We start from the raw sequence: 26,958 nt of genomic DNA, 5'->3' as shown, positions 1-26,958 counted from the left end.
AACGATCAATGAGTCCATACAAAGCTAAGAGCCAGAGATTCAAGAAAATTCAAGAAAGCCCGACATTCGGGCTTGGCAACATTTTAATTCAGCTATGTAAAAAATATCGAGGCAAGGGCACAAAATTCACTTTCTAGGCTAATGCATTTAATGTTTCATTCACATTATTTTTGAGACAACATATATTAATATATCTCGGCTATCATTTTGCCACCTATTGATGTCAAAACGTGATTCTTTAATTTATTTGCCATGTTAGTCGGACAGCAACTGCCGCACTATGGCACCAGAGACCAAGGAGGACATCATGCATGTACGGTGGCTACGACAAGAAGCTCTCCTGTGTTGTATTAATACATTGGGCCAAACAAGAGTCACAGCCCTTTGTATCCTCGATGATATGCCTGCATGTTTAAATGTAAAACAATGTTTTACAAATCCAACCATCCATTTTCTACTTTACCTTATTCATAATTTTCTATCAGACACAATATTTTATTTTATTTTATTTTTTCAGCCTGTGTTCAGTTCTGGGAGACAGGGCAATGTCAGGCTGACAATCACTCTGTAGAAAGAAGAACCTTTACTGACCTGGTCAGACAGAGCCCAGTTTGAGCACATGGCTACTTTCAATATGATTCACATATTTATAAGGGGGCGTGGTCTGAGTAGATTGCGATGTAATAAAGAAATGTGACATGAATTGAATTATGTTTATATAGCGCTTTTCTCTAGTGACTCATAGTGCTTTACTTAGTGAAACCCATCATCTAAGTTACATTGAAATCAGTGTGAGTGGCACTGGGAGCAGGTGGGTAAAGTATCTTGTCCAAGGACACAACGGAAGTGACTAGGATGGCGGAAGGGGATCGTACCTGGAACCCTCAAGTTGCTGGCACGGCCGCTCTACCAACCGAGCCACGCCGCCCCGTGTGTGCTTAGATCTGGGCGTGCAAACACTTTGATACATCCATTTTACTTGCGTTCGCCGTACTTACGTTTATTTTTAATAGGAAGGCCACGCAACTGTTGTACCACCGTGACATGTTCTATTTTAGTCAGTTAAACGTACGGCCCGAGGGCCGGATCTGGCCCGAGGGCCGGATCAGGCCCGCCAACAGGTTTTATCCGGCCCGCGGGATGGGTTTGCTAAGTATAAAAATTAACCTGAAATTTTTGAATGAAAGAAACTGCTGTTCTAAGTGTGTCCACTGGATGTCGTAATAGCAATTATTTTTATCTTTGTAGAGGATGCTACATATGTACCAAATAAACCACATGATGTTAGTACATCAGTCGAGGAAAATGAGCAAACTACACAAATAACATACTGTAAATTGATTTTGATATTTTTTTTTTATCTTGATAGATTGAAAATTAACACCAATGAGTTGACTGATGAACATTATCACATAATTTATTTAGAAAATATGAATAACGACAAATAAAGATAGAATACTATTAACCGCAACTTGTAAGTGTAGAAAAACAACAACAACATTATGTTTTGTACATTTTCAGAATGTGCTTGTTCTATTTTTAAACAAAGAAAACAATCTGAAGTTGTCTTTATTTCTAAGTTATCGTCCCGTGATTTTACCAGTCCGGCCCACTTGGGAGTAGATTTTTCTCCATGTGGCCCCCGATTTAAAATTAGTTTGACACCCCTGCTTTAATGTATAAGAGCGTGGCTCTAGAACAGCTCCATGTGTAATGTGCCTTCTGTTGTGATTTGCAGCTATAACAAATACAGGAAAGCTAGTTCTACCTTAAAAAACAGAATATAATAATATTTTATCATATACTGCAACAAGTAATGTCGATTTTTTTTTTTTTTTAATGAATAAGATATCCTGATTATTGGAACACATGTTTACCTCTACTTTCAACCTCCCAGGAGCAAATAATGAAAGCAGGTTTACGTCGCGGAACACATCAGATTCTTCCCTACACTTTGACCTCTGACAGTTTAATGACGGTCAAGCTGTGACCTTTTGCTGTCGTCGCTCGTCTGCGGACATGAAAAGGCACGCTGAAGGATGGGAAGGGGCAGGGGAGAAGTGCTGGGGTGTTATGCTGACGTGCTGACACAGAAGCTCAGTCAGGCTGACAGCTGTTGTTGTACTATACACCCACCTGTGTCATATCCAGGAGGGATGACATGGCAAAGTGTGCTGTGCTGGTATAACTGGGCCATAGATGATGCTACAAGTCACATGATGTTCTTAGAATATCATTTGCGGATTACACCAAAACAGATACACTGTACCACAGGGACATATTTCATTACAGCTGTCCCTCGTTCATGGCTGTTCATTGGTTCCAGACCCGCCCGTGATAAATACATTCTCACAAAGTAGGAATCATTAATTATAGATGAAATATTTGCATTGCTATGGCATAAAAAATTGTTTTTATGAACTTTCAAATAGTTGTTTCTTTTAACATTATAAGAGCCCTCCAGATATGAAATAACACCCTTTAGTCACCTTTACACTCTTTTTAATCCAATATAGCCAACACTGTGTTCTGATTGATGTGGCCTTCTGTAGTGACCTATATCAAATCAAATCAAATCAACTTTATTTATAAAGCACATTTAAAATTTACCACAGGGGTAGCCAAAGTGCTGTACAATGGGCAGGTTAAAAGATAATACGAGTACCGAGCAAACACAACACAATACAAACAGAACACAATAAAAAATAAATAAATAAAACGTAAAAACATAAAAACAGGTTCACAGCAGGTGTATTATGGGACGCCATTGCAGGATGGTTATCACTCAGTGTTAAAAGCCATGGAATAAAAGTATGTTTTTCAGAGAGATTTAAAAACAGGAAGAGAGGAGGCTTGTCTAACACTCAGAGGTAGGTCGTTCCAGAGCTTGGGAGCAGCAGCGGCGAAAGCTCTGTCACCTCTAAGCTTCAGCCTTGTGTCAGGGACCGTTAGTAGCAGCTGATCGGCTGATCTTAGGGATCGGGTGGGGCAGTAAGTATATATATATATATATATATATATATATATATATATATATATATATATATATATATATATATATATATATATATATATATATATACTAAATTTTTAGACCAAAACAGCTCATCTCTTATTCTTTGTATTATTAATGTGTGTCTGGAATAGTTTATCTTTAGTTAACTACTGTATTTGTACATTTTAAATCATTGCATATATGAATGGACCAATATTGTTTGTTTGTAGACGCCATGTATATTTGTACATCATTTAGAAATGTTAACATTTAAATGTATTTAAATCACTGTTGTTAATGCGATCATCTGTTTGTGTTTGCTCTGCTTTTCTGTTTAAGAAACCAAGTGAAATATGGACACTCAAGACAAGTTATAAAGGACCACCGATCTAAAAGAATATGATACATTTATAGAGGTTTGGATGATCATTTTAAAGCAATATTTTTTTCTTACATGAATGAAATGATTAAATCTCCAGGGGCCGCATGTACAAAGCTTGCGTACGCACAAAAACCTGCCAAACGCACTTTTTCATGGCAAGGGTGACATGTACACTATATTGCCAAAAGTATTTGGCCACCCATCCAAATGATCAGAATCAGGTGTCCTAATCACTTGGCCCCTCCACAGGTGTATAAAATCAAGCACTTAGGCATGGAGACTGTTTCTACAAACATTTGTGGAAGAATGGTCCTCTCTCAGGAGCTCAGTGATTTCCAGCGTGGAACTGTCATAGGATGCCACCTGTGCAACAAATCCAGTCTTGAAATTTCCTTGCTCCTAAATATTCCAAAGTCAACTTTATTATACGTTTGTAATAAAATGGAAGAGTTTGGGAACAACAGCAACTCAGCCACGAAGTGGTAGGCCACGTAAACTGACAGAGAGGGGTCAGCGGATGCTGAACTCATAGTGCAAAGAGGTCGCCGACTTTCTGCACAGTCAGTTGCTACAGAGATATAAACTTCATGTAACCTTCCAATTAGCCCACGTACAGTACGCCGAGCAGCTGCATCTAAGCCACACATCACCAAGTCCAATACAAAGCGTCAAATGTAGTGGTGTAAAGCATTCTCTGGAGTGATGAATCACAATTTTCCATCTGGCAATCTGATGGAGGAGTCTGGGTTTGGAGGTTGCCAGGAGAACGATACATTTCGGACTGCAAACATGATGACATGGATGACAGAGTCTGGTGTGGATGAACTTGACTGGCCTGCACAGAGTCCTGACCTGAACCCGATAGAATACCTTTGGGATGAATTAGAACGGAGACTGAGAGCCAGGCCTTCTCGACCAACATCAGTGTGTGACCTTAGCTATGCGTTTTTGGAAGAATGATTGGAAATTCATATAAACACACTCCGCAACCTTGTGGACAGCCTTCCCAGAAGAGTTGAAGCTGTAATCGCTGCAAAAAGTGGACCCACATCATATTGAACCCTATGGGTTAGGAATGGGATGGCACTTCAAGTTCATATGTGAGTCAAGGCAGGTGGTCAAATACTTTTGGCAATATAGTGTATCAAAACTGACGTTGACCTGGAAATGTGCACTGGCTCTCGGCAACTTCATAGCTGGCGTACGCAACATTTCTATAGGCTATGGATACTGTGAGCTACACACAAGTGATGCTTCACATGAAAAAGTGCCAACTTTTACTCCTCAGACTGATTGATGTGGACATTAGAGACATAAGAGCAATTACAATTACACCCCCTGCCCCCAACATTCGGGCTTGGCCATATTTGGTAAAAAAGATTGACGTAAGGACAAAAAATACCTTTTTTTTGCAAATGCTTCATATCCATTGTAATATTTGCAAGGACATGTAATAATTTATCTCGCCGCTGTGACTCCAGCGGACAGCAGCAGAAGTGGGTGTCAGCACACACGACCACTCCGTCCCACACTGGACAGCTGCGACAGTCCTCACCTGTATATTGGAATAATACAAAATACAAAACCAGTGAAGTTGGCACCTTGAATAGACTGCAAAGACAAGATACTTAACATTCAAAGTAGAAAACTTAATTTTTAGAAAATATTAGCTCATTTGGAATTTGATGCCTGCAACATGTTTTAAAAAAGCTGGCACAAGTGGCAGACAGGACAGAAAGTTGAGGAATGCTCATCAAACACTTATTTGGAACATCCCACAGGTGAACAGGCTAATTGGGAACATGGACGCCCCTGCTTATTTCAGCAAGACAATGCCAAGCCATGTGTTACAACAGTGTGGCTTCATTGTAAAAGAGTGCGGGTACTAGACTGGCCTGCCTGTAGTCCAGACCTGTCTCCCATTGAAAATGTGTGGCCCAATATAGCTCCAGCCTATCTCGCCGATTGTATTGTACCATATGTCCCGACAAGAAATCTGCGTTCAAAGAACTCCGGCTTATTAGTGATTCCCAGAGCCAAAAAAAAGTCTGCGGGCTATAGAGCGTTTTCTATTCGGGCTCCAGTACTCTGGAATGCCCTCCCGGTAACAGTTAGAGATGCTACCTCAGTAGAAGCATTTAAGTCCCATCTTAAAACTCATTTGTATAATCTAGCCTTTAAATAGACCCCCCCTTTTTTAGACCAGTTGATCTGCCGTTTCTTTTCTTCTCTCCTCTTCTCCCCTGTCCCTTGCGAGGGGGAGTTGCATAGGTCCGGTGGCCATGGATGAAGTGCTGGCTGTCCAGAGCCGGGACCCCGGGTGGACCACTAGCCTGTGCATCGGTTGGGGACATCTCTGCGCTGCTGACCCGTCTCCGCTCGGGATGGTTTCCTGTTGGCCCCGCTGTGGACTGGACTCCCGCTAATGTGTTGGATCCACTGTGGACTGGACTTTCACAATGTTATGTCAGACCCACTCGACATCCGTTGCTTTCGGTCTCCCCTAGAGGGGGGGGGGGGGTTACCCACATATGCGGTCCTCTCCAAGGTTTCTCATAGTCATTCACCGACGTCCCACTGGGGTGAGTTTTTCCTTGCCCGTATGTGGGCTCTGTACCGAGGATGTCGTTCTGGCTTGTACAGCCCTTTGAGACACTTGTGATTTAGGGCTATATAAATAAACATTGATTGATTGAATATGAATCCTAAAATACCACAACAGCGACCCCGGACTGTTGAACAACTTAAGCTGCACATCAAGCAAGAATGGGAAAGAATTACACCTAAAAAAAAGCTTCAAAAATTGGTCTCTTCAGTTCCCAAACGTTTACTGAGTGTTGTTAAAAGGAAAGGCCATGTAACACAGTGGTAAAAATGCCCCTGTGCCAACTTTTTTGCAATGTGTTGCTGCCATTAAATTCTAAGTTAATGATTATTTGCAAAAAAAAAACAAGTTTCTCAGTTCAAACATTAAAGATCTTGTCTTTGCAGTCTATTCAATTGAAAATAAGTTGACAAGGATTTGCAAATCATTGTATTCTGTTTTTATTTACGAATTACACAACGTGCCGACTTCACTGGTTTTGGGTTTGTACATTGAGTAATCAAACAAAAGTCAAAGTCTTTCGTATATATTTTTTTATGTTTTATTCATGTTAAAATGACTTTTTTTTTCCCACAAAACTATAATCTCGCTGGGGCCAGCAGGCATACTGTATGAGAACATTTTGTTTTAAATTACACAAATTATATTTCTATAAGGGGTAGTAATCAGAGTCACCCACCCTTTTAAAGTGTTACGTATCATACCGGGGAGGGTCATCAGTGGAGGGGTGTCAGAGGGGTTGCGGCGGAGGTCGCTATGGTGGAGGGGGGTTGGGTTTGGGGCGGGGGGGGGGGGTCAGGGGACAGTTGCAGCGATGATCTTTTCAAACGCTCGTCTTTTTTGGCGATGTACATCCATCTTCTTCTTCACTTTGTTCCTGATGCCCGACCAAAGATTTGTCTTTCTTAGCTTGTGTGCTGTTCTCTGTAGCAGGAGAAAAAAACACCTCCTAAGGAGTCCTCATTGTGCAATGCGTTCCGTTCCCAGTCACATGACTAAATTCAGTAGGATTTGCATATTTATAAAGGAGTTGGCCTGGGCAAGCCAAGCCACTCAGACGTTTGTGGTCGATTCCAAGTAGATTGCAATGTAACAAAGAAATGCTCTTGGATTTGTGCGTGCGAACACTTTCATACATCTGAATTTTTACTGGCATACGCCATTTTCTGAAATTGATTATACGTCCATATTTAGAAGGAAAGCCATGGAACTCTCTGAACATGAGGCCCCAGGTGTTGTGATCAATTACAACATGTGTATGCACGTACAACACTTAAAACCTTTAGTATATCAGTATGTGGAATTCAATTATGAAATGGATTAAGCAAATAGGTCAATGTACTAACACGATGTACTTTAAGGAACTTTACAAACTACAAGTGTTTACAAAGTATTAAGAAAAAATATGACAAAACGTCTTGAACATATTGAAAATAAGATGTTTGTCATTATTATGTGAATCATAACTGACAATAATTTACCGTATTTTTCAGACTATAAGGCACACTTAAAATCCTTTTCATTTTCTCAAAAAAATCGACATTGCACCTTAAACCCAGTATGCCTAATGTATACGAAATAATTTTGGTTGTGCTTACCAACCTCGAAGCTATTTTATTTTGTACATGGTGTAATCATAAGTGTAACCAGTAGATGGCAGTCACACTGAGAGATATATGTGTAAACTGCAAGATGATACCAGTAAACAACAACAACACTTTAAATTTTTCATTGAAAATATAGAACATTACACACAGCGCTCTAAAATCTGTCAAAATGCTTTAGTACAACTTTGGTAAGCTACGAAGCCGCACCGCTTGATGGATTGTCGGAGCATCACGGCTACCGTAGTCAGACGTACTCTGCTTCAATATACGAGTAGTATTATGGTGTGTGTATAAGGACCGCAAAATGTCAGCTATTAGCGGGCATATTATCTCATCAATCAATCAATGTTTATTTATATAGCCCTAAATCACAAGTGTCTCAAAGGGCTGTACAAGCCACAACGACATCCTCGGTACTGAGCCCACATACGGGCAAGGAAAAACTCACCCCAGTGGGACGTCGGTGAATGACTATGAGAAACCTTGGAGAGTACCGCATATGTGGGTAACCCCCCCCCCCCCTCTAGGGGAGACCGAAAGCAATGGATGTCGAGTGGGTCTGACATAACATTGTGAAAGTCCAGTCCACAGTGGATCCAACACATCTGCGGGAGTCCAGTCCACAGCGGGGCCAACAGGAAACCATCCCGAGCGGAGACGGGTCAGCAGCGCAGAGATGTCCCCAACCGATGCACAGGCTAGTGGTCCACCCGGGGTCCCGACTCTGGACAGCCAGCACTTCATCCATGGCCACCGGACCTATACAACTCCCCCTCGCAAGGGACAGGGGAGAAGAGGAGAGAAGAAAAGAAACGGCAGATCAACTGGTCTAAAAAAGGGGGGTCTATTTAAAGGCTAGATTGTACAAATGAGTTTTAAGATGGGACTTAAATGCTTCTACTGAGGTAGCATCTCTAACTGTTACCGGGAGGGCATTCCAGAGTACTGGAGCCCGAATAGAAAACGCTCTATAGCCCGCAGACTTTTTTTTGGCTCTGGGAATCACTAATAAGCCGGTGTTTTTTATTTTGCAATAATATGCACAATCAACTTTTCTTACCTTCTGATACTTGCTGATGTGTATTTGTTGTCTGCATAAGTCTTGAAAATTTGCGCGCGTCCGTCCGTCACTTCAATCCGTGACGACGCCATGGGAAATAAGCTTCTTCTTTTTCTCTGTCTTCTTGTTATGGGACATCCATCCTCCGCTGTTGCTATTTCTAATTTAAAGTAGCGTACAGTTTTAACTCATATCGGTTAGCAGACTCACTAAAAAAACTACTGGTGTTTGTGTGTTTACATATTTCAACCACCGAACTTTAAGTTTTAGACAGTTCCGGTCGAACAATTTTTCACGGGACACATTTCCGGTGTTGTTGCACTAGTGAGCCTCAAATGAGGAAATTCTGCTCCGTTGTTGATTTAAGTGAAGTCTGAACATCATTAAAACAGTTAGCTTCATCTTTTGACATTATTCGACTCCCGTCCTTGCACACAACACTGGTGCAACAAAGATGATGGGGAGAAGATGTTGTTAAAGGCGAACCTCGTAAATAAGACCGCCCACAATACGGCGCATCCTGAAGCGACGGTCAGAAAGTGACTTGAAGATGATCTGTAAAACATAACTTATGCAACATTTTGACCAAAGAACCACCATTACATGTTATGTAGACCAGTGTTTTTCAACCACTGTGCCGCGGCACACTAGTGTGCCGTGAAATACAGTCTGGTGTGCCGTGTGAGATTATGTAATTTCACCTAACTGGGTTAAAAATATTTTTTGCACACAAGTAATTATAATCCGTAAATAATGTGACGTTGTTGAGTGTCGGTGCTGTCTAGACCTCGGCAGAGTAACCGTGTAATACTCTTCCATATCAGTAGGTGGCAGCGGGTAGATGTCGGAAACACGTTGTGTCGTGATAACAATATGCAGACGACAGCGGGAGGCAGCGTGCAGGTTATGACTTATGCTTTAACCAAAAATAAACAAATGGTGAGAGCCCTTAGAAGTGAAGTATATTTACAAAGCGCTTTTCTCTAGTGACTCAAAGCTCTTTTACATAGTGAAACCCAATATCTATGTAACATTTAAACCAGTGTGGGTGGCACTGGGAGCAGTTGGGTAAAGTGTCTTGCCCAAGGACACAACGGCAGTGACTAGGATGGCGGAAGCGGGGATCGAACCTGGAACCCTCAAGTTTCTGGCACAGCCGCTCTACCAACCGAGCTATACCACAGAAAAAGGCATTGAAGCTAAGGCATGGTTATGCAAAACGAAACTAAAACTGAACTAGCTGCAAAGTAAACAAAACACAAAATGCTGGACGACAGCAAAGACTTACAGCGTGTGGAGCAGAGACGGCGTCCACAAAGTACATCCGTACATGTCATGACAATCAACGATGTCCCCACAAAGAAGGAAAGCGTCCGCACAACTTAAATAGTCTGGATTGCGAAAACAAAGCAGGTGCGGGGAATAGCGCTCAATGAACACATGAGACTGCAACAGGAAAATATCAACAAAACAGGAAAAAAACACCAAAATTGGAGCGCAAGACAAGGACTAAAACACTACACACAGGAAAACAGCAAAACATTCTAAATAAGTCACGGCGTTATGTGACAGGTCGTGACAGTACACCTACTTTGAGACAAGAGCTATAGTGATGCATGCTTGGTTATGGTTTGAATTTATATCCAACAATTGCGAGAACTACTTTTTATTGTCAATATCGGCTACTGAGTTTCGTTTTTTAATGATTTCTGCTTGTGGTGTGCCTCAGGAGTTTTTCAATGCAAAAAATGTGCCTTGGCTCAAAAAAGGCTGAAAAACACTGATGTAGACCACACGGAAGTGTTTTAAATTTTGAACAAAAGTCATAATGACCCCTTTAATGCGACTTAAAATCTGGTGCGCCCTATTGTCCGAAAAGTACGGTATGCCAAGAACTGTTGTATTCAAAATGAATTGATGTAAATTATGTATACATGAAGAACAGGAAGTGAATATGTGTTAGTACTGGAATTGCTATGAGGTAGAAAAGGGGTAGGATTAAATAAGATATGCTTCTGCCTACTCCTTTTCGGTCATGTTGCAAAGAAAAATGATAATATGTGATGTATCATATGTGTACAGCTCCACTAATGGACATTGGAATGTTACTTAGGTGTACAGCTCCACTAATGGACATTGGAGTGTTACTTTCAAAGGCAAAATTAAAGTTTTGCTAGAAACATAATTTTATATGGGACTTTATTATATTATACGTATAGTATATGTTCCAAAAAGAAAAAAATATAAAACACCACCAGAATTAGAGATATTACAAGTCAAAGTGGTGAAGCTTAGTGTTACGCTCATGACTTGGTGTAACTAAACATTACCCTATAAGATGAAGGCAATTGCATTTTATTGATATTTGAAATGTATTCAATGTTTATAAATCAATATCTAAATATACACAAGGTTGTAAAAGTTTAAACTACAATTCTAAATAAGATGTCAAAAGCAAACTGAAATCAAATACACACAGCTTAAAGATTGATCAATACCTATTTAAATTTAGTAATACATAAATATCTTTTAAGATCTTTTAAACGTATTTTATCTTCATCTGTTATCTTTAATTATTATTATTATTTATTAGATCTTATAAACTTTTATTTATCTTTTATCTTTTATCTTTTGTCTTTTATCTTTTTTATGTTTTCCTTGAAGACAGTGAATCCCTGTACATATCCAATGGATACTTTTGGCAGTTTTAAAAGACCAAGAGCCAGCTTTCTTACTTATTCGAGAGAGGAGCTGCTCACTCTGAAAACATCGGGGCGTACTGGTATCCGACACTCCATTCCAGTGGAGCTGAGGAAGAATCCTCGGGGCTGCAAAGCGGGGGCTAAGCTAAAGGCTAAGCGAGAGGAAAATCGACGGCGCTACAAACCATCCATTCCTTCCGTCATCATGGGGAATGTGAACTCGCTGCCAAACAAGATCGACGAGCTTCATGGACTAAAAAGCCAGCGTGCATATCGAGAGAGCAGCCTGTTTATCTTCACGGAAACGTGGCTAAACCATCTGGTACCGGATGCTAACGTGAACCTGCAGGGATTCACCGCAGTGAGAGCTGACAGAGACACTAAAGCATGTGGGAAAAGCAAAGGTGGGGGATCATCATATACGTTAACAACCGCTGGTGTAACCCGGGACACATCTCCGTGAAGAAAGTCTTGTGTTGCCCGGACCTGGAGCTACTAGCTGTTAGCCTCCGGCCATACTATCTGCCGAGGGAGTTCAGTCATGTGATCTCCCTCTGTGTTTACATTCCCCCGAGGGCAGATGCAGCCAGTGCATGTGAGATGATCCACGCCATCACATCAAGGCTACAGACAAAACATCCTGAGGCTTTTTTCATCATTTCTGGGGACTTCAATCATGCTACTTTGGACTCAATGTTAGCTGCTTTTTACCAGGCTGTGGATTGCCCCACGAGAAACAACAGGACAATTGACCTACTGTATGCTAATGTCAAGGATGCATACAAGGTCACACCCCTCCCCCCACTAGGGAAGTCTGACCACAATCTTGTCCATTTGCAGCCAAAATACACCCCCCTGGTCCAAAGGCAGCCTGTTAACACTTGCTCTGTGAGGAGATGGTCCCCTGAAATGGAAGATGCCCTCAGGGACTGCTACAACACCACAGACTGGGACGTGCTGCTTCCACAGGGTGAGGACATTGATGGGCTGACTCACTGTCTCACGGATTACCTCAACTTCTGTGTGGACGTGATCTGCCCTGCTAAGACTGTTCGGTGCTACCCTAATAACAAACCCTGGGTAATACAAGAGGTTAAAGCTGTCCTCAACAAGAAGAAAGCTGCCTTCAGGAGTGGAGACAGGGAGGCAATGAGAGCAGCACAGCGGGAGGTGAAACAACGCGTGAGGGAAGCTAAGGACAGCTACAGGAACAAGCTGGAGCAGAAGCTGCAGCAGAACAACATGAGGGAGGTCTGGGAAGGTGTGAAAACCATCACAGGCCACAAGGCAAAGACCAGAGCTGTTGGGGGTACAATAGACAGGGCCAATGAGATGAATAACTTCTTCAACCGGTTCAACCAGCCCGTGTCCTCTCCACCCCTCAATCCCCATCGCAGCCACCCCCTTTCCCCTCAACGCACCTCGCCCCCAGCCATGGCAACACCCCCCTCCACCACCTCTACGCAGACATTAGTCATCTCTGCAGACCAGGTCAGAGGTCAACTGAGGAAGCTACAGCCTAGGAAAGCAGCAGGCCCAGACAAGGTGTGCCCCCGACTCCTGAAGACCTGTGCTGCAGAACTGGGTAAACCACTCCAGCGGATCTTCAACCTCAGCCTGCAGCTGGGAAGAGTGCCCACCCTCTGGAAGACGTCGTGCATCGTTCCAGTTCTCAAAAAGAACTGCCCCAGTGAGTTGAACGACTACAGACCAGTGGCGCTCACCTCTCATATAATGAAGACAATGGAGCGGCTCTTTCTCAGCCTCCTCAGACCACAGGTGCAACATGCCCAGGACAGCCTGCAGTTTGCGTACCAGGCAGGCGTTGGTGTGGAGGATGCTATCCTTTAACTGCTACACCGAGCCCACTCACACCTGGATAAGGGAAATGGCGCTGTGAGGATCCTGTTCCTGGACTTCTCGAGTGCCTTTAATACTATCCAGCCCCGCCTACTCCAGGACAAGCTGGACAGAATGCGAGTGGATCCCTGCCTGGTTGCCTGGATTTCAGACTACCTCCCCCATAGGCCACAGTACGTCAGACTGAAGGACATCACATCTGACACTGTGATCAGCAGCACCGGAGCACCCCAGGGAACGGTGCTGGCCCCTCTTCTCTTCACCCTGTACACCGCTGACTTCTGCTACAACTCAGAGCTGTGTCACATCCAGAAGTACGCGGATGACACAGCCATCGTCGGGTGCATCAGGGATGGCAGAGAGGAGGAGTTTCGGAGGCTGGTGAGGGACTTTGTTGTCTAGTGCCACAGGAACCTCTTGCAGCTCAACCCTTCAAAGACCAAGGAGCTGGTCATTGACTTTGGGAGGTCGAGTCCAAGGTCACAACCTATTGTGATCGAGGGAGTCGAGGTACAGACCGTGGACTCATTCAAGTACCTCGGGGTGTGGGTGGACATCAAGCTGGACTGGACTGTTAACACGGACCACTTGTACAGGAAAGGACAGAGCAGGCTGTACTTCCTGAGGAGGCTGCACTCCTTAAACGTCAGTAAAAAACTATTGTGGATGTACTACCAGTCTGTGGTTGCCAGGGTTCTGTACTACATCGTAGTGTGCTGGGGGGGCAGTATATCTAAGAAGGACAGCTCCAGACTGGAGAAACTGATCAGGTGGGCCGGTTCTACGATCGGACTAAAACTGGACTCACTGGTGATGGTGGCAGAGAAGAGGACTGTGGAAAAACTAGTGAGCATCCTGGATGATGCCAGTCACCCTCTGCATACCGTTGTCAGTAGCCAGAGGAGCCTGTTCAGTGCTAGACTGCTTCATCCCAAGTGCAGGACTAATAGACTAAAAAAGTGAAGTGAAGTGAAGTGAATTACATTTATATAGCGCTTTTTCTCAAGTGACTCAAAGCGCTTTACATAGTGAAACCCAATATCTAAGCTACATTCAAACCAGTGTGGGTGGCACTGGGAGCAGGTGGGTAAAGTGTCTTGCCCAAGGACACAACGGCAGTGACTAGGATGGCGGAAGCGGGGATCGAACCTGCAACCCTCAAGTTGCTGGCACGGCCGCTCTACCAACCGAGCTATACCGCTCCTTTGTCCTACACGCCATTAGACTGTACAACTCCTCTCTGGGAGGGAGGGGGGGTATTAGAATGACGGGGGATGCAAAACATTAACAGTGTAATACGTTTTCATAACATGGTCACTAATGCCTAGTTTCTCTTGTTATATTCTTATTTTACTGTTATATTTGTATTCTCATCAGAGGTGTGGACTCGATTTACATGACTTGGACTCGAGTCAGACTCGAGTCATGAATTTGATGACTTTAGACTCGACTTGACAAAATGTAAAGAGACTTGCAACTCGACTTAGACTTTAACATCAATGACTTGTGACTTCACTTGGACTTGAGCCTTTTGACTTGACATGACTTGCTACTTTCCCCAAAACCTAAAGCTTAAAAAGTTTTTGGGAGCGCTCCGTAGCTTTCATTTTGTACGTGTCTGTCTATCAGCGTGTGTGCTGCGTGTCAGCGTGTGTGCTCTCAGTACAACAGCCAATCAAATTAGATCTACATTGTTTTCATCCCACAGCATTCATCCAATCAAATTGCAGGACAACCAATGAACAAGAGTTGTCAAACAACGCGCCAGTGAGAAAGATTTATACCAAAGTTGGTTTCGCTCGGGTATAAAAACTACGACTTGGTCAACAAAAAACGAATTGCCGTACGCAAATCACGCAGTTCGAATATGACAGACGGAGACGCAACAACTTCCAACTTTGTTCGACATTTGAAGTTGCACAAAGAAGGGTAAGTTTTGAATGTAAGCTAACGTTTATTGGCTAAGTAACGTGACTTTTATTTGCTGTGTAGTTAAATCAGTGAGGCTGCAAACTCACTGCTAACGTTATAACCATAGACATCTTATAAGTAGACGCAGCATGGAGCGCTACTGCCTACAGGCGCAGACGAGACGCGGGGCCGCCATCTTGGAGTGGTGATCCGCTCCACTCAGTGCAATTCATTTGGCAGGAGCAATGAACTGTCAGCACATTTAATTCATTTTACCTCACTGAATACCACTCATTTTCACGCGCTTTTTTGTCATACGTGTAGCTATGATAACGGACACATGTTTTATTATTCATGGTTTGCTTAACAGTAATATAATATTCTTATATGCTATAAGTGACCAGACGTCCGAGATCAAAACTGGGAATATAAACCCAGAGAAGAGGGAGAAAAAGGGTCAGCTATTTTTAAGTTGAAGAAACAATATGATTAGGTTATATATACATGCGTATATCCTACATAAACAATGTATGAATACATTAGATATCTATATATCTTATAGACTGTATCTCTGTTGCTGCAGCAACAGAGAGTTTATTCTGTTGCTGCAGCAACAGAGAGTTTATTCTGTCTTGACACTTTGTATTGATATTTTGTATTACATTCTTCCCTTAAATGATCGTGTTTACAGTGATTGTTATATATGTATTTTTTATGTATGTCGCTTTGGTTAAAAGCGTCTGCCAAATACTTAAACATATATAAACACCTGAAAGTCTTTATACCAGCTAAAACCACCAATCTGTTTCACTGGATTTAGAATAAAACCAAATGCTGCCTTACCCAACAATGTTAGTATTTGAATATTGTTACTTGAAGACTTATTCCTGGTTACAATTATACTGTTAAGAAAGTATTGTCTTATATTTTGCCTAAAATGAGAATGCATCATAATCAGTGGCGGCTGGTGAATCTTGTTTTAGGTGGGGCTGAAAGTTTGTAAAACAAACCCCTGTAGGGGCGTCATCCTCCCCCAGAAGATTTCTTTGTGATTTTCACATACAAATATTGAAGATCTTTGCTCCTTCTCAACTCTGTGGTAATGTTATTTTCATAAAATACAACCAATAGTACATTAATGTTAAATCTTACTTGTGAAAAGTAATCCCCCGATTCCTATTTTCAACAGTCCGCTCATTTGAGCAGGAAAACGCTGAACACCAGCCCGGCATCTTTGTTTTCTACCTGTCAACTGTCAGTTTAGGCTGCTCGCCGGCTCCTCATCACCACTTCAAGATGCAAATTGCTCGCGTCACAGCAACCAATGCTGCGTCTACTTATAAGATGTCTATGGTTATAACGTCATTGCAAACACGGCAATCTGTTGCGTCCACTGCAGTTCGCTACCATATTCATACTTTTTGTCAAGTGATTTTTTTTAAGCAGGGTTGCATGAGGTACCTACATATAACGTTACGTTAGTCAATGTATCAACCACAGTAATGTAACGTTAGACGGCGGTCAGCAGCACCGCATATTTTAGCCACCTACAAAAAGACAAACATAGTCAAATAAAGGTCAGTTAAAATGTATACTATATTAAGACTATGTGTACATATTGCATAGGGCCCTGACATCTAAAAAGTACAACTCTGTTCATTGTTATGTTCATGTATTTGTTATGTTTTTCATGTGTACGCACACATCAACACACATACAGTACGAGATGAGATCAATGAGATAAGGTAAGAACAGAATAGAAACTGCTGTGGAACTAGTTACAATGCAATATGCCATGGAAATACAATGTTAACACTTTTGTACAAATAAGTACAGTTGCACTTGTTTTTGCAAATGTGTTTATTCTGTAAAGGAATGAGTTAAATGTTTAAAATTGTTTACACTATTAAAATGACTGGTTAATAGTGCTATTATGAATTGCTATGTCAGTATTATTTTTTTCCCTGCAATTTCAAATGCACTTGTTTTAATAAATAAATACAAAGTTTTAAAAGCATACACAATCTGTGTAAAAAATATTAGTCTGTGGTTAAAAGGACTTGAAAGGACTCGTAACTCAAAATGCAGGACTTGTGACTTGACTTGAGACTTTCCAGTCTTGACTTTGGACTTGACTCTGGACTTGCCTGTCTTGACTCGGGACTTGACTCGAGACTTGAGGGCAAAGACTTGAGACTTACTTGTGACTTGCAAAGCAATGACTTGGTCCCACCTCTGATTCTCATTGATGCTTTTTGTTTTTATTCTATTGTAATATTTTTCTATTTTGTTTCCATTTATACCCCCATTATTTACTTTTTTAAATTCGATCTTAATTCTGTACACTGCTGCTGGAATTGTAATTTTCCTGAGGGAACTCTCCTGAAGGAATCAATAAAGTACTATCTATCTATCTATCCATCTATATGATGATTTATCAAAATATAAAAGAAATATACCTGAACAGAACGCTCATGATGGTTACACCAAAAAGTAACGCTATGAATCGCGTTTTTCCAAGTTTTTGGGGCATTTTTATGCCATTTCCAAGCATCTCCTTTTTATTATCGTTGATTTTAAATGGTCAAACTAATGCATATTGTATATGCATGCCCTAGTAAACAAAAAAAAAGTAATATTTATTTTGATTGTTACATTTTGAAGTACATTTGTGCAGGTGGGTGCGAATGTACCCATTACCAGAGCTGTACACATATTGAAAATGTACACGTGTTCGAAATAAACTTCAACCAACCGACCAACTATTCCAAAACAGGGTAATTTATTCAGGTATTTCAAATGATATTCCACTTAATATTTACAGGTACAATCATTTACAACAGGGTAAAATAAAATAAGAAGTCTACTACTATTGTAGAGCCAAGGGATTATTTAACATTAATTTTAAAAAATAGTCTAGGCTTTTACAGCAGACATCTATAGTCCGTATTACTTTAAAACATTGAAAAACATATCTTATTGGATGGATGGATGTGTCATGTCTCATTCAGAGTGCCTGGGTGATCACGTTTACACAGCTGTTTTTACACATAATGGGCGATCGCAATGATTTAAGTCCGCATATTAATTTCATACCAAATTCAAGAGGGAAGTTTGCCAAACAAGTAAAAATAGAGTACAACCTCTAATGCAGCCCTATTACAAATGAGTGACAGTGATGTTGTTTTTCCGCCACACAGCAAATTCTGACATAACAATCATTTGTAAACAAATAAAGAATGGAGGATTCACAATATTATCAGGAAATAATTAACAGACTGAACACCACATTACTTCAACTTTAACAACACCCCGGCTGCCCGCACATCAGACCTTCGACGACACTGCAATATAGAGTATGTGAACATTTGACTCTTTCCTCATTTTCTTCCGTGGCGACCTCCTTAGATTTGTGTAATCAATCAGAACTATCAATTAGCTAAAATGCGCCAAACAATGCAAAGTGTGAAAACAGTGTTTTGCAAATTACCCATTGTGCATATATTTATATAGGTTAATTTTAAATTATGGATGGTGTTTGAACATGCTTTATACGGTAGGAAGGGGATTCATAAGGCCCCATTTGTCGCAGTTTACATGACACATGAAACGTAAAGAATTGGGGTGATGAACTACGCACTTTAGCCGCAAGGCAACAGTAGAGTGTTGAACATCTTAAAATGTGTTTTGTGGCAATTCAAAATTTGACCTCAGCGTCAGTTGCTATGTAGAGTGGTGCTTTCCATCATTTTCAGCAGACTGCATTGCAAAATGATTAACTCACCCCCTTCCTCTCACGCGAGATCCACCCAGGAATGGGGCCATATGAAACTCTTCCTTACTGTAATGTTCACAAAGTTCAATGAGCAGGTTGCGTGTTATGTAGACCATGGGTGTTGAATCTCTGTGTTGGATATATGGTTTATATGCACTACGAGTAGGAAAGTTTTTTTTGGATTGGGTCATATAAATGAAAAAAATGTACTTACTTTACCCATGAAATGTTGACACATATTCAGCAATTAGACTGACAGGTAATTCAAGTTTAACTCGAGACACACCGCTGGCCAGAATTCAGTTTTGCGGGCCAGACTGAAGACGCTGGGCCGCACTTTGGACACCCCTGGGCAAGACGGTCCCAAATGCCATTGCTCCAGCCACTGCTGAATGTCTCTTTCCAGGACTCACACTTCCTCGACAACGTGGGCTGGAAGGCTGCAGCAGACGAATTGAGACACACCTACACACCATCTCTTCCCTGTGTACACTTTTGCAACAGCCGTGCAGAAACCATGTCTGTATATTTAAAGTTCCGGGCACTACATGTGATTCAGATTTAAAATGTTTTATTAGTTACACTTATTAAATTATTAATCAAAGCAAAAGCATATAAAACAAAGCTTTTTTTTTAATACAATTAATTAGATATGTCCGATAATGGCTTTTTTGCCGATATCCGATATTCCGATATTGTCCAACTCTTAATTACCGATTCCGATATCAACCGATATCGATATATACAGTCGTGGAAATAACACATTATTATGCTTAATTTTGTTGTGATGCCCAGCTGGATGCATTAAACAATGTAACAAGGTTTTCCAAAATAAATCAACTCAAGTTATGGAAAAAAATGCCAACATGGCACTGCCATATTTATTATTGAAGTAACAAAGTGTATTTTTTTTTTTAACATGCCTCAAAACAGCAGCTTGGAATTTGGGACATGCTCTCCCTGAGAGAGCATGAGGAGGTTGAGGTGGGCAGGGTTGGGGGGGCGGGGTTGAGGTGGAGGGGGGTAGGAGGCAGCGGGGGGTGTATATTGTAGCGTCCCGGAAGAGTTAGTGCTGCAAGGGGTTCTGGGTATTTGTTCTGTTGTGTTTATGTTGTGTTACGATGCGGATGTTCTCCCGAAAGGTGTTTGTCATTCTTGTTTGGTGTGGTTTCACAGTGTGGCGCATATTTGTAACAGTGTTAAAGTTGTTTATACGGCCACCCTCAGTGTGACCTGTATGGCTGTTGACCAAGTACGCCTTGAATTCACTTGTGTGTGTGAAAAGCCGTAGATATTATGTGATTGGACCGGCACGCAAAGGCAGTGCCTTTAAAGTTTATTGGCGCTCTGTACTTCTCCCTACATCCGTGTACCACTCCGTACAGCGGCGTTTTAAAAAGTCATACATTTTACTTTTTGAAACAGATACCGATAATTTCCGATATTACATTTTAAAGCATTTATCGGCCGATAATATCGGCAGTCCGATATTATCGGACATCTCTACAATTAATCGATTTAATCAAAAAATTGTTGCAACCCTAATGTATTTATATTCTATCAATTTAAAGTGCATTATTTTAAATGTAGTTTGCACAGGTGAAGTGTGAAGTGAATTATATTTGTATAGCGCTTTTCTCTAGTGACTCAAAGCGCTTTACATAGTAAAACCCAATATCTAAGTTACATTTTTAAACCAGTGTGGGTGGCACTGGGAGCAGGTGGGTAAAGTGTCTTGCCCAAGGACACAACAGCAGTGACTAGGTTTGCAGAAGCGGGGATCGAACCTGGAACCCTCAAGTTGCTGGCACGGCCACTCTACCAACCGAGCTGCACTGCACTTCAACAGAAGTGGACAGTTTTATAATTTAGCATCAAAAGCATACATATATCGATTACGCATGGACCTCCTAGTACCCCAGCACCTCCAAAACCCTCAAATCAAGACTCCAAACATCTCAGAACAAGCTAGTCAGGTTACTTCTAGACCTCCACCCCAGATCACACCTCACTCCTACCCACTTCTCCAACATGGGCTGGGTCAAGGTGGAGGACAGAGTAAAACAACTTGCACTGTGCCTAGTCTATAAAATCCGCTACACCTCCCTGATACTGCAGTACATGTCAAACTACTTCCAGAACGTAAATGACCGCCATAACCACAACACCAGGGGGAGCTCCACTAACCACGTCAAACCCAGATTCCGATCTAACAAAGGTTTTAACTCATTCTCCTTCTATGCCACATCAACAGATGTAAAAGAAAGTGCATCTCTATCCTCCTTCAAAACCGCACTAAAAGAACACCTACAGGTAGCTACAACCCTAGCCTAACCCCCTCCCCCCACCACATCCCACCTCCCTGGATTGTAAATAATCAATCAATCAATCAATGTTTATTTATATAGCCCTAAATCACAAGTGTCTCAAAGGGCTGTACAAGCCACAATGACATCATCATCAAATGTATATACTTGTTCTTATGCTTTCTGAGCTCACTATGTTCACCGCTCGCTGTACATATCCTACAAAGTGAGACCTGCACTGTTACAATGTCCATTTCTCAGATGATAAAATTGTTGATGACTGAAATATGCTGATAGCAACGCCCCCGTTCACCCGCCACCCCCACCCCCTCCACATCCCACCCCCCGGATTGTAAATAATCCAATGTATATACTCTGATGATTAATTTGTGTGATGACTGCATTATGCTCATAGTATATATTTGTACCATGAATTGATTAACGTGGACTCCGACTTAAACAAGTTGAAAAACTTATTTGGGTGTTACCATTTAGTGCTCAATTGTACGGAATATGTACTGTACTGTGCAATCTAGTAATAAAAGTTTAAATCAATCAATCAATATCAATATAAAATATCTATATTTATTTTGAAATATTAGTTTAGTATAGCCTGAAATGATTCGAGTTATGCTGATGCTTGACATCATTTTTTTTTTAATTTAGTTACCGTATTTTTGAACTATAAGGCGCACTTAAAATAATTTAATTTCCAAAAAAATCGACAGTGGACCTTATAACCCGATGCGACAAATGTACGGACTAATTCTGGCTGTGCTTACAGACCTAGAAGCAATTTTATTCGGTACACGGTGTAATGATAAGTGTGACTGGTAGATGGCAGTCACATGTAAGAGATACATGTGGACTGCAAGATGACACAAGCAGGCAAGCCCAAAACTTTAGTATTTCATTGAGAAGATAGAACTGCACTCAAAAATCTGTCAAAATGTTATAGTACGACTTTGGTAAGCTACCAACGCCCTTATCTGGCGTTTGGTTTTGCAATATTATGCAAAACCAACTTTTCTTACCTGTTGGTACCTGCTAGTGTGTATTAGGGATCTGCATAAGCCCTGAAAATGTGCACGCACCCACCACTGTAGTCAACGTCAACTCTATAGTCAATAAGCTCCTTCTTTTTCTCTATCCTCTTGTTGCGGGGCAGGAGGACTCGTACATGCACATTTATCCTCCGCTGTTGCTATTTTGGAAAATATAAACTAGCGTACAGTTCTAAGTTATATCTGTCAGTAGACTCGCTATGGAAGCGCTAAAAACTACCGGTACAACAAGGGTGACTTTTGAAGTGGAGCAACGTCCTGCTTAAAGATGGTCTGTAAAACATAATCTATGCAACATTTTGACCAAATAACCACCATTACATGTTATGTAGACCAGTGGTCCCCAACCACCGGGCCGCGGCCCGGTACCGGTCCGTGGATCGATTGGTACTGGGCCGCACAATTAATTTAAAAGAATGAAATAAAAAATAAAAAGTTTTTATTTTTTTAAATTAAATGAACATAAAAAACAAAAGATACACTTACAATTAGTGCACCAACCCAAAAAACCTCCCTCCCCTATTTACACTCATTCACACAAAAGGGTTGTTTCTTTCTGTTTTAAATATTGTGGTTCCTACATTATATATCAATATAGATCAATACAGTCTGCAGGGATACAGTCCGTAAGCACACATGATTGTATTTTTTATGACAAAAAAAATAAAAAAATAAAAAAATAAAAAAACATACCCCCCCGGTCCTTGGGACAAATTTTCAAGCGTTGACCAGTCCGCAGTTACAAAAAGGTTGGGGACCACTGATGTAGACCACAAGGAAGTGTTTTAAGTGTAGATTTAAAAAAATAATAATATGAGCCCTGTAATGCACCCCATAATCCGGTGCGCCTTTTGTATGAATAAAGACCTGAGTAGACTCGCTCATCAGCAGCGTGTGCCATATGGCCATTGTATTTGGAAGCATCTTACACCGTATAAATCCATCCATCATCCTTAGCCTCAATAAAGTAAATGGTCAGTAAATTAGCATCCATGAAAGTCATTGTCAATACGCATAATGTAGAAAAAATATATTTATGCAGCTTTGAACATCAAAGCATAACAACTTCTTGACTTTTTTTTTTTAATTTTTTTTTTAGATTTGTTCGATAAGACTTGTCCTGTTAGTTTCTTATTAAAGAGGGAGGATCTGGGATGCTAACATAAGGACCAAAAACATAAAAACACCAGCGACTTATCACTAAGAAATGTATGATGGGATGTCTGTTGGTGCCAAATGACTTGCTCTGACGAATAATACACACAATTTTCAGCAAATGACAAATTTGTGTGTTCCTCAAGCTGGCTTGTGCGTGTATGTGTGGACTCAGCTGGAGATGACTACACGGCCTTTCGATGCCTTGTTTCCTGCTGTAACCATAGCTCAACATGAACCCGGCCACCCCCCTTTCCATTACCATAAAGCAACACAGCGAGCACAATTAAAGATAATTTAAGACTTAAGCAATTAAGGTCACATCTCCTCTGGAAACACACACCCATGGAGGTCCTGGTATCTGTCCACCACAGGATGAATTTGGACAGGTTCGGCGTGTGTGTGTGTGTGTGTGTGTGTGTGTGTGTGTGTGTGTGTGTGTGTGTGTGTGTGTGTGTGTGTGTGTGTGTGTGTGTGTGTGTGTGTGTGTGTGTGCCGCACAGCTTTGTATTTGCAGTCAAGGCACAGGGTCAAGCGGGGTCTAGGTGGGCTGTTTTTGGCTGAATTGCCCAAGAGGAGATTAAGACAAAATGACACACAGATCTTACCTGTGCTCCAATTACAGCCAGCTAAATGGCCATGCATGCACAAAAACCTCTAAGTTAGATCATGCATTTACATACACACGCCATGCATAAACCTCTGTCCTCCTTTTCCACTGAAGCCTGGAGCCGCAAAAAACACAGCTTTCAACCTTCTAAAAGTTGTATTTTAAAGGCCTACTGAAACCCACTACTACCGACCTCGCAGTCTGATAGTTTATATATCAATGATGAAATCTTAACATTGCAACACATGCCAATACAGCCGGGTTAACTTATAAAGTGCAATTTTAAATATCCCGCTAAACTTCCGGTTGAAAGCGTCTATGTATGATGACGTATGCGCGTGACGTCAATCGTTGAAACGGAAGTATTCAGACGCATTGCATCCAATACAAAAAGCTTGGTTTTCATCGCAAAATTCCACAGTATTCTGGACATCTGTGTTGGTGAATCTTTTGCAATTTGTTTAATGAACAATGAAGACTGCAAAGAAGAAAGTTGTAGGTGGGATCGGTGTATTAGCGGCTGGCTGCAGCAACACAACCAGGAGGACTTTGACTTGGATAGCAGACGCGCTATCCGACGCTAGCCGCCGACCGCACGGATGATCGGGTGAAGTCCTTCGTCGCTCCGTCGATCGCTGGAACACAGGGGAGCACGGGTGTTGATGAGCAGATGAGGGCTGGCTGGCGTAGGTGGATAGCTAATGTTTTTAGCATAGCTCTGTGAGGTCCCATTGCTGAGTTAGCTTCAATGGCGTCGTTAGCAACAGCATTGTTAAGCTTCGCCAGGCTGGAAAGCATTAACCGTGTAGTTACATGTCCATGGTTTAATAGTATTGTTGATTTTCTGTCTGTCCTTCCAGTCAGGGGTTTATTTCTTTTGTTTCTATCTGCAGTTAAGCCCGATGCTATCATGTTAGCTCCGTAGCTAAAGTGCTTCACCGATGTATTGTCGTGGAGATAAAAGTCACTGTGAATGTCCATTTCGTGTTCTCGACTCTCATTTTCAAGAGGATATACTATCCGAGGTGGTTTAAAATACAAATCGGTGATCCACAATAGTAAAAAGAGAGAGTGTGGAATCCAATGAGCCAGCTTGTACCTAAGTTACGGTCAGAGCGAAAAAAGATGCGTCCTGCACTGCACTCTAGTCCTTCACTCTCACGTTCCTCATCCACAAATCTTTCATCCTGGCTCAAATTAATGGGGAAATTGTCGCTTTCTCGGTCCGAATCGCTCTCGCTGCTGGTGTAAACAATGGGGAAATGTGAGGAGGCTTTCAACCTGTGATGTCACGCTACTTCCGGTACAGGCAAGGCTTTTTTTTATCAGCGACCAAAAGTTGTGAACTTTATCGTCAATGTTCTCTACTAAATCCTTTCAGCAAAAATATGGGAATATCGCGAAATGATCAAGTATGACAAATAGAATGGATCTGTTATCCCCGTTTAAATAAAAACATTTCATTTCAGTAGGCCTTTAAAAAGAAATATTTACATGTTACAACAGAAGAGCAGGCCTACTTTGAAATAAATGACTAATGTGAATTCCCGACTACAATGTGCTACTTATTTTTCTACGTTTTGAACTCTGCAGTTTATAAAACTAGTTTTTGGATTTTTCTTTACTGAGAGTCATAATGAAAATAGTTAAAAAAAAAAAAACAAGGCAAAAACACTAAATAGGTGTGTTATTGTTTGTGCTATGGCGTCATATTTTAGACGAGTTCACTCACTGCTGTTTAGACCGGAATTAATAGTCCTGTTCTAGACGTCCATAGCGTTTCTACTCATATGGATTCTTCATTAATCACTCCAAGAAACGATTGTAAGCTTTACAGTATAACTAAAACAATTATTATTAACCAAACCGTCCCAAGTGTAATGTCTATGAGTGTTTTAATGCATATGTTTATGTGCTATAGTAATGTAATGAAGCTAGCATTGTTCGCATTAGCTAATTTGCTAACACATTTACGAATGTCTTTGTATTATTATTATTTCCTCACAATGGCATTCTTTTTGTATTGTTAAATTTTTGTAAATTCACCAAAACGTCTCTGTGGACTTATTGAGTCTGTTTAGCTGATTGGAGAGCGAGCTTCTGCAGATGGTGGGTCCATGACGATGACTTGTTTTGTTTATACAGCCGTTATACTGCCGTGTTACGGACACCGTTTGGAAACATTTAGGAAACGTAAATAAACATTTTCAAAATATTTCTGTGTTACTTTCTCATTTCACAACGTATATATCTGCGGGTTGTAGTCCAGTGCCGCTAATATATGGGAAACAAATTATTCTAAAATTTAGTGGGTGCGGCTCATATACCGCTGTGCTCTAATTCCGGAAAATAGGGTACTTTACAGAATAGTGCTTGTTTTGAAAATGTCTATGTTTGCTAATTTCTCGCCATATTTCAAGCACACTGTTACGTTTGCATTGTTGGCAATGAACAACGGAATCCGTCCATGCAGAAATCTAATATCTTCTACTATGTTTTATTTTTTTGGGATGTATTCATGTTTAGCTTACTGTGGGGGTTGCACGTTAAGCCTGTGCAAATTAATGGCCTCACAGCCAGTTGTAAATTATAACTACACTGGTACTTTATCTTACGACTATTTTGAGATCGGAGAAGTCTCTCTGCTTTTTGTTATGCTTTGAGTTGCGAGCAATTAATTTACGAGCCTTCCGCCTCCAGCTGGCTTAGCAAATTAAATTAATCTTGCCTCATAAGTTTCGCCCAAAAACATCCGGGTCATAATTGCTGGTATATTGCTGGTATTGGCTTCTAGTAGATATAAAAAATAGTGGTCCAACTTCCTCAACCCCCAACCTATTGTGATAGTGACCCTTCCAGCAGAACGACTGAAAAGCGTCCATTCTTCTCTCTCACTACTCTGATTGTGGAAGATAGCATAACTGGA

Source organism: Entelurus aequoreus, linkage group LG08, assembly GCF_033978785.1.
Source record: "Entelurus aequoreus isolate RoL-2023_Sb linkage group LG08, RoL_Eaeq_v1.1, whole genome shotgun sequence".
In the NCBI taxonomy this organism is placed as follows: domain Eukaryota; kingdom Metazoa; phylum Chordata; class Actinopteri; order Syngnathiformes; family Syngnathidae; genus Entelurus; species Entelurus aequoreus.
The sequence above is the reverse complement of the archived record's forward strand: the minus strand, read 5'-3'. Positions refer to the sequence as shown.